This window comes from Kogia breviceps, chromosome 4, assembly GCF_026419965.1.
Source record: "Kogia breviceps isolate mKogBre1 chromosome 4, mKogBre1 haplotype 1, whole genome shotgun sequence".
Taxonomy (NCBI): Eukaryota; Metazoa; Chordata; class Mammalia; order Artiodactyla; family Physeteridae; genus Kogia; species Kogia breviceps.
This window is the reverse complement of record NC_081313.1, coordinates 115,552,103-115,563,426: the sequence shown is the minus strand read 5'-3', so window position 1 is coordinate 115,563,426 and position 11,324 is coordinate 115,552,103. Positions and strand designations below refer to the sequence as shown.

The 11,324-nt window shown below is 45.7% G+C and overlaps 1 non-coding gene across 1 annotated transcript; it reads left to right on the top strand.

Moving 5' to 3' along the window:
- Positions 1-11,026: 11,026 nt before the first annotated feature.
- On the top strand, positions 11,027-11,102 carry TRNAC-GCA (transfer RNA cysteine (anticodon GCA)). The gene has a single exon. It is a non-coding gene; the product is annotated as a tRNA-Cys (tRNA).
- The last annotated feature ends 222 nt before the right edge of the window (positions 11,103-11,324 follow it).

Below are 11,324 nucleotides of genomic sequence, written 5' to 3'. Positions count from 1 at the left end.
CTCCAGTAGGGATCCCAGTAGGAGTACTTAAAGGGTTGCAGTTTTTGTTTTGCTTTTGTTTTTAATAAATACAGTATCAGCAATTTAATTTCAGTCAAAAAACAAATTAGCAATATCAACTGATGTTTATATCAATTTAAATGGTTTTGGTTGGCAATTTTTTTGGCTTCTGATTTCTATAAAAGCTTATAAGCATGAGGAATGTATGCTCATTTTGATCTCCATGTATATTTATGTTAGATAACAGTAAAAATATTTAAAACAATCAGGGTTGTTTGAAGACTGGAAATAATTACAACACTTAACATAGTGCCTGATACAGGATGAACACTCAATAAATGGCAGCTATTACTATTATTACTTCTGGGAGGGGTCTGTGGGTACTATGTATTCTGCTCCCTGCCCTGGAACAGCGGTGAGTGATGGTGCTGGCTCTGCCTCCAATTGTGGGCTGAATTCTGGGTGGGGCTGCTTCTGGGAGACTTGCTATTCGAGCTCTGAACTCCAGGATGGAAACCAGAGCTCTGGGTCTGTAGCTCAGGCTCTGAGGGACCTTGGACCAGGCATGGAATCAGAGACAGTCACTGTCTTAGTCAAGGGTCTTTTGGCTGCAAGTAACAGAAACATTGGAATTACTTAGTAAAAAGGGAATGTCATGCAACTGAATCCCAGGAAGTTCAGCTGGGCCTTGCCGGGGATAGGACTGGAAAGTCAGGAACCAGTCTTGAGCCCCGTCTGTTGAAGGCCTAGACATCTTGGGCCATCTACTTCATTCTCTCTGTAGACCTACTTCCTTTGCATGACGTTCCAGGGCCAGCATTTTCAACTAAATTTCCCATCCCAATTCCAAATTCATGGAAAATCTGATTGTCTGTGCACAGGTTCTAGATTGGCTTTCCTGGGTTAAGGGTCCATCCCAGGCTTATCAGCTGGGTAAAAGAAACATAGATCCACATGCTACTAAAGTAATTACAGGGCCCCAGGCCTGTTAGTGGAGGGCAGTTCTCAGAGAAGGCAGTGTGTCTCAGCAGGACTCCAAGAGCATAGACTCTTGGCAGGGAATTAAGGTAGATCTTAATCACCCAAGGTCCAGCTTTGCTTCTTTTGTGGCTTCCTTCCTGGTCTAGGAGTGTCTTCTCTGAGCTTCCTTCTTGGATGCCCTCAGGGATAGGAAGGTAGGAACATAGGCCCTGTTGTGGCTTCTTTGGGTCTGAGAAGCATCCTGAGAGCTAGATGGAGGTTCTTTATGGCTGCAGAAGGAAGCTTTGCTGTTGTGGAGCTTGCTAGAATTCTGTTCCCAACAGTTGAAGAGTAAGGCAAAGTGAAGGGGATCAGAATATGCCACTCCAAAATATGCCATTTTGGCATAAGGATTATTTTTACCTGAAGGCAATTAAGAACCAACAGGAAGAGTTCTGTGCCCTTGCCTTACGTGCCTGAAAGGGCATAAATGAAGATGAGGAGTCAACACCAAGATAAGTTTGCATAGACAGACCTTACTAAAATAGCCCTTATCTTCCATTTGTTTCCCCCATATATTTCCTAGTCACTTCTGCACAATTTATTGTTCCCTGGGGCCCAAACCCTCTATCCTTTGTTAAAAGGGTATATAAGGCCCCTAGTCTAACCCCAAGTCCTATACGAGTTTCACTTCTTTTCTGTAAACTCCCATGCAGGTAAATATTAATAAAAATAGTGCCTTATCTCCTGTTAATATGTTTTTTAAATTTATTTATTTATTTATTTATGGCTGTGTTGGGTCTTTGTTTCTGTGCGAGGGCTTTCTCTAGTTGTGGCAAGCGGGGGCCACTCTTCATCGCGGTGCACGGACCTCTCACTGTCACGGCCTCTCTTGTTGTGGAGCACAGGCTCCAGACGCGCAGGCTCAGTAATTGTGGCTCACGGGCCCATTTGTTCCGTGACATGTGGGATCTTCCCAGGTCAGGGCTCGAACCTGTGTCCCCTGCATTGCAAGGCAGATTCTCAACCACTGCACTACCAGGGAAGCCCTAATATGTTTTTTGTTAGCTTAATTCACAGGCCTCCAGTTACTGACCCTAAGAGGGTAGAAGAAAAGGTTTGTTCTCCCCAACAAAATCACTGCCACTTCCTTGGCTGATAACCCTCCATCTTTGCCTCTATAGCCCATCTTACCAACAGTCATAGGCTCTCACTCTCATTTCCTCTCATGGAATCTTGGGTTCTCAGAAATTCCAGTCTCTTTTCAGCATCTTTGCTTCTCTCAGGAGGATGCCTATTCACATAGGACACTTGGTCCAATAAAATTCCACCCTCAGGTGCTGAGCTGGTCAAGGGCTTATCTGACATACTGTGGGAGTTGTGGGGGTGGAGGAGACAATAATAATAACTAACATTTATTAAGAGTTTAATGTGCGCCAAGCACCAGGCTAACGGCTTAAAGAGCATTGTCTCATTTGCTTTTCAGAAGTATCCTCTTTTATTTTCCTTGTTTTATAAGGGGATATAGCAAAGCTAAGCAGCTTGTCCAAGGTTACAGGGCTAACAAGTGGCTGATGTAGGAATCAAACCTCAATCTCCCTGACTCCCAGGCGCAATCTTTGATCCACATCACATCTGTCCAGTGTTAGGGTGAGACGCCACTACCTAAATTTCAACAGAGGCCGTGATGAGGAGTGTGGGGTCAGAGAGCTCTTTTAAGCTACAAGCATGACTTCCTAGAAGAGAAGGTATTTGGACTGGACCTGGCATGAGTAGGGTTTATCAGGCAGAAATTGGGGGAAGGGCACCCCCAAAATCAGAGTGGGCAAATGCAGACTAGAAAGGGCAGGGAGTGCTGGGAGGATGACAAGTAGTCTGCTGTGACTGAAGTTCTTTGAGGGGAGGTGTTGTCAGGTCTTCCTGTCACTCAACTCCCTACCCCACTGTCCAGGGGGAGGGTTCTTCTCTGGGGACACACCCAACTGCAGAGCTACTGTTGTGAAAGCCAGGCCCTGTGGATCAGGCAGGAGTCCTGGGAAACTGGTGTGCAGAATTCTGGCTTGGCATGCTTGGTGTCCCTGGCCATGGGGAGCTCCGTGGCCTCTGGACCCCTCGGTGACGTCCCAGGGTGCAGAGATCAGCGTGTGGGTGAGAGGATGAAGTGAGTCTGTGTCTGGCCTGGAACAGTGACAAGCAGGAAGGGATAGCCTATCCCCCACAGAGGGATACCAGCAAATAGCTGCTCCCTCCCTCCCCGCCCCCATGCTGATTTACTAGTTGCTGTGGTCAACTGAAGTGTCAGGGCGTTCATTCCAAGAGTCCGGTCTTCCCAGACTTTGGTTGGCTTTGGGGTTCCTGTGGAGACTTCTTCCTGCTGTACCTACTGTGGACTGGGTATGGCAGGCAGTAGGTTGGCGTAGAAATGAAGACAAGTTTTGTGGTGGAGATAGACAAACAAATAATAGAGACATCATTTTTTGAGTACTTGATATGTGTTGAACATTGCACTGAGAGCTTTGCATGTGTATCCTTTTTAAAGCTGAGTTGCCTCATGGGCTTGTCTCCACATGGTATCATCTGGCATCCATAATATTTGAAAAAAAATTTTAAATAACTATTGCGCAGTCTTTTGAACAAAGTACACAGCAAAACTTGAAATCCTCTTTCCCCATCTGTCTCTCTGTATTGTATACACAAAGCAGCCATCTCCACAGAATCTCTTCTCTCAACATGATCCTCAGAGGAGAGATTTACACCATGAATACATATAGTTAATATTTTTTCTTTGTCTCACATGCATAAGTAATCCAATTTAAACTTCCTCACGGCCCTCTGAGGGCATACACTATTATCCCCATTTTACAGATGGAGAAACAGATGTCCAGAAATGAATTATTGCCCAAGGTCATACAGCTAATCACTGGCAGGTGTTTTTGAAGCAGGATTTGTGCTTGTTGTGAAAGTGCATGTGATTTAGGATCTGTGAGACTCCTGAGGAAGAGGCAGTTAATTCATTGTGGGGGGCTTCATGGAGGAGGCAGTGTTTGAGTAGAAACCTCAAGGGACAAAGAGAAGCTCAACAGATAGAAATGGGCTTAGAAGTGTTTCTTAGGAAGGGAGGAAAGCCTGAGATGAGCGTATCATATTGTGGGATATCAGAAGACAGGCAGTCTCATTTCTCCACGTCTCATGGCTCCCTCTCAGTGGTGGTGGGCCTGGCATTTAAGAGACTTGCCTCATTCCCCAACTTTGCCCCAGGCAGAGTCTGCCTGTGCCCTTTAAGAGCCTCCATCACAAAGCCTCCTTGTGTCTTCTGAAAGAGACCATCTAATTCAGGCTGGTTGCCTACCCTCCACTTCCCTCCCACACATAGGAGAAGAGAGGGACATGTGGTGAAGGAGCCCAGAAATGAACCCCCTCTTAGGCCAAATCAAATACACTTAATTCTTCAGGAATTACATGTCAAGAGTGTCTTAGGGAACGCAGCTCTCTAGCTGTTCAATGGAAGCATGTTGTAGTGAAAAGAGCACAATGGAAAGTGGATTCAGCCTTTGCATCTCAGCAAAACTACTTATCAGCTGGATGAATTCAAGCAAATTGCTTAATCTTGCCAAGCTTCAGTCTCTTGATCTAAAAAATCATGGGCCCTATTGCCAAAAAGCCATGTCTGGTAGGTTTGTCAGAGAGGGAGAAGAAATGGCTGTCTGGGGATATACTGATCTAATATTTACTTCAGTGTTGGGTGTCAGGGACTTGTTAAATCCAGTTTTCTCCTGCAGGAAGTGGACAGTATGAGGTCTCAGGAGCTTGAGGTGGGAAGGTGATTCCCAGCAAGTAGAAGGAAAGAAAGGAGGTGCTAGATGAAGCATGGACAGGGATGTTTCTCTTGTTGCCATGCTGGAACAATTCTGTGAACCTCTCCCAGCCTCAGTTTCCTCACTTTCAAATGCCAATTCAACTTAATGAATATTGACCAGACACTTGCGTTGCTATTTCATCTGTTTAATTTTTTTAAATTAATTTATTTATTTTTGGCTGCTTTGGGTCTTCTTTGCTGCACGTGGGCTTTCTCTAGCTGTGGCGAGCGGGAGCTACACTTTGTTGCAGTGCGTGGGCTTCTCATTGCAGTGGCCTGTCTTGTTGCGGAGCATGGGCTCTAGAGCGCAGGCTCAGCAGTTGTGGCTCATGGGCTTAGCTACTCTGCAGCATGTGGGATCTTCCTGGACCAGGGCCTGAACCCATGTCCCCTGCATTGGCAGGTGGATTCTTAACCACTGTGCCACCAGGGAAGTCCCATCTGTTTAATTTTTAAATGTATTTTTTTCATATTCTCCTTCAGCCCAGAAGAGATTTCAGGTGGCTTATAAAAATACACAATACAACAAAATGAAAATAAAGGCACAGAAACCAAGGGGAAGAGAGAACAGTGAATGACAGCCAGATCATTTCAGTAATCTGTAATGCATGTGAACAGGTCCTGCCCAGTTGAATACCATTGCCACAAAACCCCTAGTATATCATGCTTGCAGGTAGTAGGGCTTGGAAAATGTATCTTAGAGCTAAAGGTAACACTTCTGTTTTACAGATAAAACTGAAGTTAAGTCCTGCTCTGGTTCCAGCATATAATGTGCCTGTGCCTGAATGAGGGAGAGGGAGGAGAAACCCTTTGTAAATTATACAGAGTACAAAGTTTGGGTCCCCTGTGTTTGACAAGAGACCACAGGCAGCTAGCTGCCTTTGTTTCCTCTGCTGCCAGACCACTTGATTGAAATGGCCAACCAGGAGAGGGGAGGCAGAAGAGGATAGACGGAAATTAGCATTTCAATAAGTTATCCTGCCACTAAAATTGATTGAGTGCTTGTTATGTGTCAGCTAGTCTGCTCAGCACTTCGCATTTACTATATTTCATATTTAGTGTAGTCTAAATTACATGTTGGAGGGTAGGTAGCCTAGGAGTTAAGGGCACAAGCTTGGGTAGGAAGGGTGGGAGTCCTGCCTCCCTCCCTCACTTGCTACAATCCTTGGTTATCGCCTATGTTCCTTCACCTGCGAACCCCAATTTATCTGCTTCCTGGGTCGTGGTATCGAATCAGTAGGCTAAAGCATGTTAAGTGCGTGGCCCAATGTTAGCACACAGTAAACAACAACAGCACACGTTTTTGAGTGATAAGGGCGGCAGGGGCGTCCTATCCTGAAACACTATCGCCCCCACCTCCCACCCCCATTGCAGGTCTCTCCGTTTAGTTCGAGTGGTAGCCGGCGCGGGTTCTGCCCCAGCGCGGGCTGCGCGGTGGGGAAGCCGCAGGCGGCGTGCGGAGGAGGCTCGCCGCCTAATGCAGTTGTCAGTTAATTAGAGGAGAAGGTTATGTCATTAACGGCGGGATCGAAGCAAAGGGAATTAAGAGGCTCTGGCAGCGCTGTTGCCACGCTCTCTGCGCGGGCCGCAGGCCGAATTCAACAAAAATTTGATACGCATTAGCGCACTATCAGCGGCTGCCCGGGACGCGGGGCCGCCGAATGCGGGAGCTGATGCGCCTAGGTTAGGCGGCCCCGCGAGGGACGCGGTGCCTTGCTGGGAAGAGCCTACGCCGCCCGGAGCCCCTGCGGGTGGTTTGGGGGATGCCGGGCGTGGGGTGTGGGATGTGGGATGTCCTCTCAGGCGAGTTTCCTGGTCTGACCCTGGGGAGGCTGGGGGCACGGTGGCTGGCTCCTCGCCAGGCCCCCTCCCACTGACTTTAGTCACAAGGAAGCCAAGTTGACCTTCCCAGACTAGGCCAGGCCACGATGTAACCCACCCTTCCAGTACTGACTTCTTCATGGCATTTATCACAGCGTCATTTCATGGTGGTCTGTACAACTTTCTTATCATATCTTTTCCCCAACCAGACTGTAAACTGCAGGAGGGCAGGGACTGTGTGAGTCTGCCTTGTTTATCTGCACTCACAGAGCCTGGCACATGGTAGGTGCTTAGTAAATACCAATATTTGCAGACAGAATGAATCTCCTCAGCAACCCAGGAAGTTGGTAGAGTGAGGAAATTGAGGCTCAAAGAAATGAAGTGACAGGCCCAAGATCACACCAGTTTCCGCCAAAGAAACCCCAAGCTCTTTCCTTAAGCAAATCGCCTCATCTGTCTGAAACTTGTTTTCCTGTCTGGGGAAAATTAGAGCTGCCTCCAAACTATGTGCCAGGGTCTGTGCACTTCTTTTAGATTTGCTCCTTTAATTTTCACAACAACACTGTAAGACAGAAATTGTTTTATAAAGGTGGAATTTGATACTAGCAAGAACTGGGCCCATCATTTGCCGGTTTGCCCTCAGATCCATTGCTCCCCTTATGATACTCCGTGTCACAAATGGGTTCCCCTGACCCCTCTACCCCCAACCCACCTCCCAGCAGGCAACATTTCCCAGGCTTCCTTGTCGCTGAATTTTGTTTGGCCAATGGGAGCCACTAGCTCAAGATTAGGGGACTGAGGATGGGAGGAAACAGGGGACCCTCAGCCTTGGCAGCTTCTGGGCTCCATCTCCCTTACTTTGGGCTCCAGACCAGGGATGGTAGTGGTTTCCTGCTCTTGCTAATCTCTGGGTCACCTCACTTTCCCCTGTTTGGCTTCTCGGTTCTTCCATTACCTGAGTGGCCGCAGTATTAAATTCTCTGTATTAAATTCCCTCTGTTTGGATGGGGTAGGAGGGGAATATAGGAGATGTAACAGGTAATAATAAAGTTCTTTTTCTTTTTTAAATAAATAAATAAATAAATTCCCTCTGTTTGAAATACTAAGAGTGAATTCATTTTCCTGATTACTCTAAGAGCCATGATTGGAATCCAGATCTGTCTGACTACAGAAGTGCACTTAATTTTTTTTTTTTTTTTTACAGAAGATGATAGTGGGGCAAAGCAGTAAAAGTGATAATCATTTAACCACCCTGTCCAGAGAGCTCTTCCCAGGTCCCTTTTGTGAGAGAAATTAGTTTTAGAGATGATGATCTACTCATAAAGCCTATTCATAATTTATTATGTTTAAGAAATTCTGCTTTTCATAGCTAAAATATTGTTTATACCTGTAAATGAAGATATTAATAACATCTACTTACCAGAGTTGTTTTGATGATTAAATGAACTAATGTATGCCAAACCCTTGGTATGTGGTAGATGTTCAATGATAGCTTCAAAACCTGGTTAATTTTTAGTAACTTCAGTTTTCTTAGCTTGGTGATCCTGGAGTGTGGAGGACAGCTGCTCTGTCTTTCATTCCGTCGAATTCTTCTTATCACATTGTAGATTCACCTTGCCCATTGGACCAGTGAGTGAGAAGTAGTAATCAGATGGCTGGCCTGGCAGCTACAATCCACAGATGTGTGCAGTGAATGTTAGATATGAGTGAATGCTTCTAAATCAATTGGACCTCCCTAGAGACTTGGCTGGCAATGAATGAGAGTGTGAGGTGCTTTTGACACACACATGCAGCATCTGATTTGAGTGAAAATGTCTGCTCAACAGTCCCGAGGGCAGTTTTCTCCTGATTGATTTGCAACTTTCGATCTTAATGGAAAAGAAGCCAAATGTAAAGGAGGTAGTTTTCTCAGTGAACAAGAAATCTTGTTGTGCTTTCCTTTCTGAACTTGGGGGTTGGGGGAGAAGTACCATCTCCTATTACCGGCAAAGGGGCTACAGAGGCCAAACTTTGCTAGAGGAGGGTGTTTAAAGGTGGGGGTGGGAGTTGGGGAGAGGAGCTTCTTAACCCACCCAACTCCCAATGACTCGGGAGAACCAGGAGACCAGAAACTGCCCTTGATGCAGTCCAGTTGCAGACAGCAGATTAGGTCTTCAGCTACCACAGTCTAGAGCCACAGTCTAGAGCCAGTCTAGAGTCTACCTGTGCCCTTGGACATTTTCACTCAAATCAGATGCTGGATGCGTGTGTCAAAAGCACCTCACACTCTCATTCATTGCCAGCCAAGTCTCTAGGGTGGTCCAATTGATTTAGAAGCATTTGCTCAGATCTAACATTCGATGTACACATCTTCTGTGGATTGTAGCTGCAGGGTCAGCTGTCTGATTACTACTTCTCACTCACTGGTCCAATGGGCAAGGTGAATCTACAGTGTGATAAGAAGAATTCGAGGCACTTCATTTGAGCTTGCCCTGACTACTGCACAGGTTGCTAGGGACTCCTATGAGTCATTGATGTAAATGCAATATAAAGAAGTTTGTAGACCTTACAAATATATCTGAGGTTATGGTTTTAAGCTAGAACAGCAGATAAAAAACTGCCTTTTACTGTAATAGCATAAGTCTCCTACTCCTAGAAGTTAAGAGTACAGGATTTGGAGTCAAATAGACCCAGGTTCCAATCCTAGCTCACCATGATGTTACTACTTCTCACTTAATCTTTCTGAGCCTCAGATTTCTCATCTGTAAGACAGGAATGATAATGCCTATCTGGAAGGGTTGTGAAGGTTAAATAAGATACTAAGGTGAGAGCTTAAGAAATGGTAGCCATGTTAGAATTGTTCAGAAATTTATCCGCCAACTAATATTTTGGAACAAAATAGGGAGTCTGGTCAACTAGGTCATTATAGTCTTCAGAACTCTCTAGTATTCATACTTTGGTTTGTCATCTATGGTCCACTTCTCTAGGAACTGTTCCCACTCATAGTTCTTGCCAAATAGCTAGACCTGGGCAGCCATGTTTGTGCCATATGACCCTGTCCCTGTGGCCATTTGTTGGTTGGACCACGAGTGAACACTTAACCTAAGCTAGACAAATCAAATTCCTCTCTTGGGAACTGAAGCAGTCAATTGTGGGGAGTCATGTAGACTCCAGAACTAGTACAGCTGATGGATGAGCTGAGGAAACATACGGAGAAGTACAGAGAGATATACAAAGAAGAAGCCATTTAGCTTTAGTCTATGTGAAAATGAAGGAAATGGACTTGTTCCTGATGATTTTTTTCAGTTCCATTAGGCCTAGCCATGCTAATTTCCTGTCCTTGAAGTCTATGCAGTCTACACACCCAACCATTAGAACTCACCTTTTCTTACACTAGCACGTGTTCCTGTCTTTTCCTTGCAACCAAAGAGACTATTCTGGGATAAGGGCAATGTTGTCCCTTTGTAAGGTAAAACACACTTCTTTAAAAACTCGAGGGCTTCCCTGGTGGCGCAGTGGTTGGGGGTCTGCCTGCCGATGCAGGGGACGCGGGTTCGTGCCCCGGTCCAGGAGGATCCCACGTGCCGTGGAGTGGCTGGGCCCCGTGAGCCAAGGCCGATGAGCTTGCGCATCCGGAGCCTGTGCTCCGCAACGGGAGAGGCCACAACAGTGGGAGGCCCACGTACCGCAAAACAAACAAACAAACAAACAAAAAAACTCGGATGGTTTTCTTACAAATGAGCTTATATACTCAAAATACACCCATACCTCAGTTAACTAGTAAGCACAAATCAGTAAGACCAGTTATGAAGCAGAGTATCAACAAACTAGTTGAGAAACTTTTTTCCCCCATGTTTTCTTAAATATTTTGTCATTATACGGAAAGGCTCAAAATGTTTGATTTGCAACAGCATCTGGAAGTTCTCAAAAAAATTGTATTATATGATCATGTAGTTTCTAAAGGGATATTGAGGACCTAAGGACCTAAGGTGGGGTTAGAGGACTTACACTGAGCTAATTAAAGAAACAGGGAAGGCAATTCCCTGGCGGTCCAGTTGTTAGGACTTCACACTTCCACTGCTGAGGGTCTGGGTTCAATCCCTGGTCGGGGAACTAAGCCACATGGTGTGGCCAAAAAGAAAAAAGAAAGAAAATTGTAAAAAAAATAAACAGGGAAAAGCTATCTGAGAGTATATAATTATAAATGTCTATTATCCCCATCAGTAAAGTGGGGATAATAATGTACCCACTTCATATCATTGATCCAAGTATTAAATGAAGTAGTGCATGCAAATTCTTTGCCTGCTGCCTGGCATACAGATTAAAATCCATAAATGTTTTATTAGCTACAATGATTATGAAACTGTGACAAAAGTTGGGGCTGGAGCCAGATTTTAAAGGAAAATGAGAGAGGGTATAGCTCAGTGGTAGAGCATTTGACTGCAGATCAAGAGGTCCAAATCCGGTTCAAATCCGGGTGCCCGCTTGTCTACTTTTCTGGGCTTCCCTGGTGGTGCGGTGGTTAAGAATCCGCCTGCCAATGCAGGGGACGTGGGTTCGAGCGCTGGTTCAGGAAGATCCCACATGCCACGGAGCAACTAAGCCCGCGTGCCACAACTACTGAGCCCACGTGCCACAACTACTGAAGCCCACGCGCCTAGAGCCCATGCTCCGCAACAAGAGAAGCCACCGCAATGAGAAGCCTGTG